Below are 8,325 nucleotides of genomic sequence, written 5' to 3'. Positions count from 1 at the left end.
ATGTAAAAAAAAACATCTTGGGGAGTTATACCCATAGTTCTGTGAATTAATTTCCCATTTTTGGCAAAATTGTCTGCTGACAATGTAAGCAGCTGAGTTAGGCTACTTGTAAATCTCCCCCAAGCAGATTCTCATAAATCTTTAGGCAAACTGAGAAAGAACACATCATTTAGAGTCATGATCTGCCTCTCTACAAGCCGAGCTCCAATACTGATTCAAACCTGAGAGCGGCCCAAAATAAAAGCCATCTTCCTCGCTGGTGACTGATTATCTCGAGCAGAGTAACAGGCAGAAAAATGCTTTGTTCCAATAAGAAAGCATCAAAGGACTGGGAAGAGAGAAACACTGGTTCACCTCCTCTCTTCATGGCTTCTCTGATTGTACAGAAGCCTGAAGTAATGACGTTCCAGTCTCCAGTTTTCCTTCTCAGCCCTGGAGGGAAAACATCACCCTCGGACGCCCTTTCACTATTAGAGAGCCCCCCGTCTCTGATGCTTCAGTGCATTCTCGGAGAAATGTTTTGATCATGTGTTGTAGTTCACCTTTTCATCGTTTGTACCTTGAAGGTTTTGTGTGAACTTCTGTTTCCTATTTCTGGAAATGTCAGCAGGAGGGTGATGAAGTCATTTCATGCAATTAACTTCATAGGCACGTACGTGTCGTCTCACCAGTAAGCAAAATAACCGTGTGATTGCTACGTTTATTGAGGGGATCTTTTATGAAGAAATCCATATTACTGCCGCCTCCATGATTGATTTATTTGTGTATTATGTTTCAGTATCCTTGCAAAACTGTAGAATTACAACAAAACCAAAAATGGTATACAATGACTGAAACATGTGTTGTTTATCATGGCAGTTATAGTTCACTGAAAAATAAACTATGTTGTAATTTATCTATGACATTTGGCTTGTTATAACAATATTATATCATACCATTCTGCCTCAACACAATGCTAATATGCTCACAGTGACAATGCAAAATGTTGGTGTTCAGCAGGTATGATGTTCACCATATCAAAGTTTAGCTTTTTAGCACGCTAAAATTAACTATTTAGCACTAAATACAAAGTGCAGCTTAGGCTAATAGGAATGCAACTAGTTTGGCAAGTATTTGGTCATGAATCAAAATATTGGACATGCTGAAATGTTGACCTGATGATGGCCCTGGATGAACAGGGGATCACCAAAGATGTCACAATTCCTCCTGAGAGGTACATGAGTGTCTGGATGACATTCGTTTGCCAATTCATCAAGTAGACATTGATATATTCTGCTGAACAGGTGAAGATTTTGACCTGTTGGGGGCGCTAAAAGAAAAGTCAGGGATCACTGCAGCTATTGGGAATCATCATCTTGGGAACTTGAATATCTGGGGGAAACAATGAATGGCAATCCATCCAGAAGTGAGATATTTCAGTCTGGACCAAAGTAGCATCAACAGCAACAGTACTTATACATCTTAAGCTTGTCTTAATTAAGCTCGTTTTGTATTATTTGACAGCATGCTGAAATGTGCAGGTTATTCTCACATCTACATGTCATTTCTTCAGAATGCTCAATTAAGTATTTGCACCCATTTGATTGACGACCGGCAACAGCTAAATGTGTCTCTGTGAGACTATCTCTGGGGCCTGCAACCTACAATCCTCACTGTCGCTCGCCCGTGTGGAAAGTGAGTGATTGCCTTTTATGTCTGTTTAGACATGCAGCACATAAATATTCACATTGTGTGCCATAAAACAAGCGCAAGAATGGTGTAGAATCAAGCACGATGCAGTCTTACGCCAAACACAACATGACGACACCTGCTATAGCAAACATAAAATGTTGCAGCCAAAATGTTTGAGCATCGTTTGCATTTCATCAGCTTATTATTCTGATCCCAGTTACTGAGACTTTGTCATATCCACCACATGGAGCAGTTAGACTTTAGGCAGCAGGGTTTGCCAAACTGACTGGTGTACTGTGACAGTTTTCTCTGACTTTGTTGGCATGCTAACCTGTGAGTGAGCAATGAGCGATGGCTCACGCAAAGCTCACGGCCATCTGCGTTGTAGTTGTGGTGCATAACATTGTGTCCTCCAGTTACTCATTTTGAGTCCGTGAATCAGAGGGAGGGAAATAAAAACTCAGTCAGAGGAAGGACGTCTCTATTCCAGTTGTAATTTGACTATCTATTCAGTGCTAAATGTCAGACTCCTAGTTTAGGTCTGTTTGGTCCACTTCATTGCCATTTGAGCATATTATTATGCATAGAGAGAAAAATACCTCCATAAACAAACCATATATTGCTGAATATGTCATTAACGCCAGCTGTTTGTAAGCTCAAACCCAGCCTACTATAAAAGTTTTTAAAAGTTTGTTTTAAAAGTTACTTGTTACTAATTATTTACCTCCAGTAACTACCTGCTGCATTGTAGTAACAGCTGCATAGCTAACTGAAGTAGCTAATTGGCAAATGAGCATTAGCTTGCTGTATGAAACGACAGATTGACACATTAGTTGGGAATAAGGTGACACTGACACTTGATGTGAACCGAGAATAAATTACATTTGTTAAAAAACAAAAACAAAATATACCTCATAGTACTGTCAGATGCAATGATCAAATTATGTGGGTCAGTTGTTAGTGCAATTGTATATTTCCTCCTCATTCCAAACTGCTTGAATAGGCTAAAACAAACTCAAACCAATTCCCTTTTGAAACAGAAATATTTCTCCATTTACACTTATAAAAGCAAAGTCAAACAAATTGGAAGTTAAATTGCTTGGCTTCCTAAATTGTCATTTTTTAAATGTTGTTAAAGCGTGTTGCTGCAGTTGATTGCTTGTTCTCAGGAAGGACTTAGTGCACATACATACTTAGTGAATTAAGTGCTTCCTTGCCTCACATGGTTCACATTACAGTGATGTTGGATGAGAAGCAGATAGGCGTTAACTCGGGACTCATAATGCATTTTGCACTAGCTTCTCTCCTGCAGGTTGTTCCATATTCAAGGCTTTTTTCAGGAAAGGGAACTCTGGCAGACAGAATCAGAGCCAGAGTTTTCCAGATACCTTTCTAATGCATCAGTAACAACAGAATCAATATGAGAGGCCAACTAAGGTTGAATCCAAACCGTCATTCATCGCAGCTTTGTTTCCCACCGGTACGCCGCTGATCTGAGTCTTCAAATTGCTGCTCTCCTTCACTAAATAGGCTAAACCAGTGATTAAGTGTACCACATAGCCTGTGTGCATAAGTCAACCCAAACTGAAAATAGGCCACATGTACAATAAGCAGATACTTTTGTCTTTTTGCCACTAAGCAGTTCTTGTAACTTAGAGCTCATTTTTCACATGTGACTCTTGCTCATAATTCTGTGCTCCATAAATAGGTTGTGTGTTGCTTGTGTTTGTGTGTTTATGTTGCAGTGCTGCAGCTGCACCATCGGTTCATAACAAATCACAGTTTATACTTAACTACCATACAGAACTTTTGCTCATTATGCTAAACAACAACTTGATCATCAGCATTTGTGATGAATAGATTGGATTTGTTTTTAAATAGTAGTTAGGGGTCAATTGTTGATCTCATCTGTGTCTACTGAGGCTGGAGAAGAGGCGTCGCCACGTTGTGTATTAAATTATTGGTAGATGGATGTTGCTGTTGTTAGTGCTTCCCCCTTGAAAGCCTCTGTGATTTCAGAAGGTCACCTCATATTGAAATGGTGTCAGTCAAATACTGGGTTTGTTTATACTTTTATTGATTTCATATTTTGTGTTTGAGCACTTTTCTTCACGTACAACCTTGCTCTCAATAAAACATTTAAAAAAACAACAAAACAACAAATACTAACACAGGTTGACAGAACAGCATTTAATGAACCAAATAAATGAAATAAATTTCAATGTAAACTAAACATTTTTTATGCTTTTTGTTACTACAACTGTCCTATTTCAGCCATGCTTGTCGCTCTTTGGCAATGTTGGTGTGTGTCTGACGGCTGCAGACTGGAATATCTCAACAATTACCGTATTTTATAGATCGACATAAAAATTCAAATTGCCCAGAGGATGTATCCTACTGACTTTAATCATCACCTGACATTTCCTCTAGTGCCACCAGCGGCCATATTTCTTCATTTATCTTGAAAAAGATCTCAACGTCGACAAGCCTGATTGATAGATAATTTTGAACAGATATTCATAGTTCCCAGACAATATATATATCTTGCGGTGATCCCCAGACTTTTTCTTTTGGGCGCCCATTAGGTTGACATTTGTGATTTTGAGTGAAATTTTTCACTGTTTATTTATGTATTTCTATGACATTTGGTTCTGACAAATTGTCATAACTTTTGTGACCCCCTAACTTTTAGTTTTTTCATCATCAAGCCAAACATTTAATTTGTCCAATTCTGAACAATAACGGCAATCATTGACGTTGCTGCCTTTGCAAGCGTCCCCATACACATTGCATAACTCTTAAGTCAAAACAACTAATTTGGGTGAACACGCTGCACTTTAAGCTGAATATCAGGAATCATAAAAAAAAAAGGTTCATACCTCACCATATCAGGTTTAGGCTTGTATTGACTGCATGCAAATCCTATAATCCTAATGAAAGAAGCATGTGTGCAACTAATGAAAAGTGAAGGTACAGAAAGATTACGGTGTTACAGGAATGTTTTTAATTTAACTGAGGTTGCAGGGGGGTCGGGAGGTTGACTGTTTCTTGGCAGAAAGCGTGTCTTCCTAAAACATATTTATGTTTTTTACGGATTGAACAATATATAAAAAGGTAATCAGGTGAATGTGGATTTTTTTTTTAAACCTTTGAACAGCGCCAGGCTTGCTGTTTCCCCCTGTTTCTAGTCTTTATTCTAAGCTAAACTCACCAGCTGCTGGTTGTAGAATTAATGAACAGACATCTTCTCATCTTCTCTCAGCAGTGATGCAATACAACTATATTTGATCCAAATGTATTTTCCTTTAAAAGTAGAACAATGTGGATGCAACACAGCTGAACACAGGTGGAACATAATACTCACAAATTACTGATAATAAAAGACATTTGGAGATTCAAGTCTGAAGATAGTTTGTTTGTTGTTGTGTGTAAACGTTCCATCTGATTTTTCTTCATTTATGTGTTACAGGAAATGATATATTATGATAGCCTATGAATGAAAGGTCATTAAGTACGGATGTAGAGGTTGAATGACATGTATGTAACCCTAACAGCACTGAAGCAGTTTGCATTTCAGCTTGACACAGTTCAAATGAAGAGCACCACCTCTGAGTTGGAGTTCCCAATCCTCCCTGAACAAAGTGGCCTTTCCCATGCAGGTGAGGAGGCAACAGCCATCTTGCTGTCTTTAGATAGTTATGAGACTGACTGGCTGTCATTCCAGCTTTGTGTCAGCCTGTAGCAGGGAACAGATATGAGCAGGGCAGCTGGTGAGGATGCCCGCTGGGCTCCTCCTGTGTGGAGGTGCCCTGGATAAGACTGACTGGGAGAAGACCTCAGGCTGACCCAGGACACACGGAGGAGTATGTATCCCATCTGTACTGGGAATGAGTCTCCAACTCACTAAATCTTGCTACTCAAGACATTAGCTGCATGTAAATCAAAATGATTAAAAGTATCACATTTAAGTATTCATGTTAAGCCCACGGATACAGGACACAGTTGGTGTTCAAGTTTGTGGGACCCGTTTACATTTTTAATCAAAAGAAAAATGATAGGATTAATGATTTTTTTTTTTTTTTCAAACTCAGACTCATTGGCCTTGGCTCATTTTCAGTGAAGAACAAAAATCAGAACACATTTTCATTGACCACACACTGTACACCCCCCTACACATTTATATTACATACAGGGTGTTCGGGTCCAGGGCTAATAAGAGTATGGGAATTGTAGGTCCTGTGTACCTTCACTCTGTCCTCCTGTATGGGCCCTCTTAGTGTGTGCGTGTGCGTGCGTGTGTGTGTGTGTGTGTGTCTTTTGTTTTTATGCCCCTGCCATTCCCACACAAGGTTGCAACATTGTCTGCTCTCACTTCCCTGCACATTTTAGCCTCTGTCTTGTAGGAACCAGTCTTTATTTGCTCATACTCCATCCAAGCTGCAAATTGGGTAAATATAACTTTGCCCGTGTGGTCCCTTATCACAAAAGCCAAAAGATTCTCCGCTCAGAGGGCCTTGCAAATGGTAATGCTCTGTTCTCAGGGTTCCATGCTCTGACTTCAGGGTTATATGGTCTGACCTTGGGGTGCTATGCTCTGATCTCAGGGTTCTATGCTCTGACCACTACACAAGGGTTCATTTAATACCAAGAAGCTTCTAATATGATTCAACTTGTATTCTTCACAGGCACTTTAGGATCTTTGTTGTGTTTTAAAAAACAAAACATGTTCATTATATTTGGATCTAATAGACACCAAACAGTCTTACTCAGTATGACTCTGTTTATTCATTTCCAGGTGATGATAATTAACCCCTGAGATATGTCTTGGATCACGAAAAGGCAGCTCCTCCTCCAGAGGTATCTGCAACAACAAGAACAACAAGTAAACCTACTGACCTTTGCTGATATGAAATGGTATCACCTATATGAAACGTTTTGTACCAGACCAAAGGAAGAATACAATAATACTTTTGTTAAATTTGTTGTGAATGTTTCTTTGCAAAATGTTCAAAAGTTTAAAAAAGAAAACCAAAATGAGCGGGCTTTTGTTCATCAAATCAGTTCAAAACACATCCACACAGCTCTCAATAATTAACACAATGTGTTTTTTTCTGAATATAAATTTAGATGTTTGCATAAGTTTAGCTTAACGGACAAATACTTTTCAAGATTTGAAATCAGGTTATCAAAGCCTTTAAGGGGGGATGAAAGGAGAAAACCGCATGAGTTATAGTGAATATAGAGTTTAAGTCTTTAGTAAACTGAAGAGTTGAATTTAAAGCAAATATTTGAAAAAAAAGTCAGTAAAACATAATTTTGCATAAAAAATATTTTTATCAACTCAAACTACAATTTTATGGGGGACCTGTCAGAAAACATGTTTTATTGGACAACCAGGAATACAAAAGAAAAATGTAAAACTCACAAGAGATTCAGAGCAGTGTTTAGTCAGCAGGGTTGTGATTTTACTCCAGATCATACATGATGATAGATTTATGTATCATTACGAAACCAAAAAGAAAAACAACAACATTTATAGGTATGGAAGCCGGAACCATAATTTAATGAAAATGTAGTATTAGCATACACATTTTCCACATATTTATTTCCCGACTGAGTAAAGATTAAAATGAAAATGCAATAATCCAATTTGCCTTCTCATTATCACATGCTTGTACGGGCATTAGCAATGACCATATTAAATGAAAATGAAAAAGCTGTTTGATATTTAATTTTCCCTGGTGCCAATATGCCAATATTAACGTGTTAATTCAAATTAGAATCTAATGCATTATAAACTATGTAACCTGCATTATGCAAGCAATATTTAAGTCAGATATTCAAGGGCTTCCATGTAAATGTACTTTAAGAGTATACCGGCCAAGGTGTAAACTATGATCTACTGTATGTGTACTTACCCTTAAACCTGCCTTATGAAGTGTGCAAACATCCCATCCCTCCACTACTAAGCTGGCACGACTGCCTTAGATATATTGTTGGCATGACAACCAGTGAGGACTGAAATGACGAGTCGCATGACACAGCCAAGGTTGAGCAGAGACAAAGCAAGAGAACATAAAAATGTTTTCCACAGGGAGAGACTTCACAACAGACAGCGTTGCATCAAAAAAGGGAAGGCCAATAACAAGATGTTCTGTGCCAATTATCTGAGGGACATCCAGAAGGTGCAACATCCTCCTCTTCCGCACAACAGAGCTGGAGTGGGTATAGATTCCGGTCAAGCACATCATGATCCGACAAGTCTTACTAAGCTGCGCCCAAATGGTGCATTACAGCTCCTTGAGGAAAGGCGACGAGACAAAGAACAAAAGAAGAATGATTAGAAAACGGTAAACATCTGCTATCTGATCCAAGGCTAAGCTTGGGAATCATGGTAACCGTGTCCCTCAAATCTCCCCTTGAATGAGATGTTGGTGTCGCTGCATCATGTGGTTTAATAGCAGGCCTCTGTACGGGTATGGGCATGAAGAGTGAGCACTGAAGGGCTGCAGCCATTCACACTACGGACCCCTGAGGCGTCAGCAGAACCTTTACTGAGACAGACTGAGATCTTCACTAGATGAAAAGTGCAGCATTATCAATATCTCTGTGAACCTTCAGTGTGTTCATCGGGTCAATATCCAGACTGATCAT

This window comes from Taurulus bubalis (assembly GCF_910589615.1).
Source record: "Taurulus bubalis genome assembly, chromosome: 3".
Lineage (NCBI taxonomy): Eukaryota > Metazoa > Chordata > Actinopteri > Perciformes > Cottidae > Taurulus > Taurulus bubalis.
The sequence above is the reverse complement of the archived record's forward strand: the minus strand, read 5'-3'. Positions refer to the sequence as shown.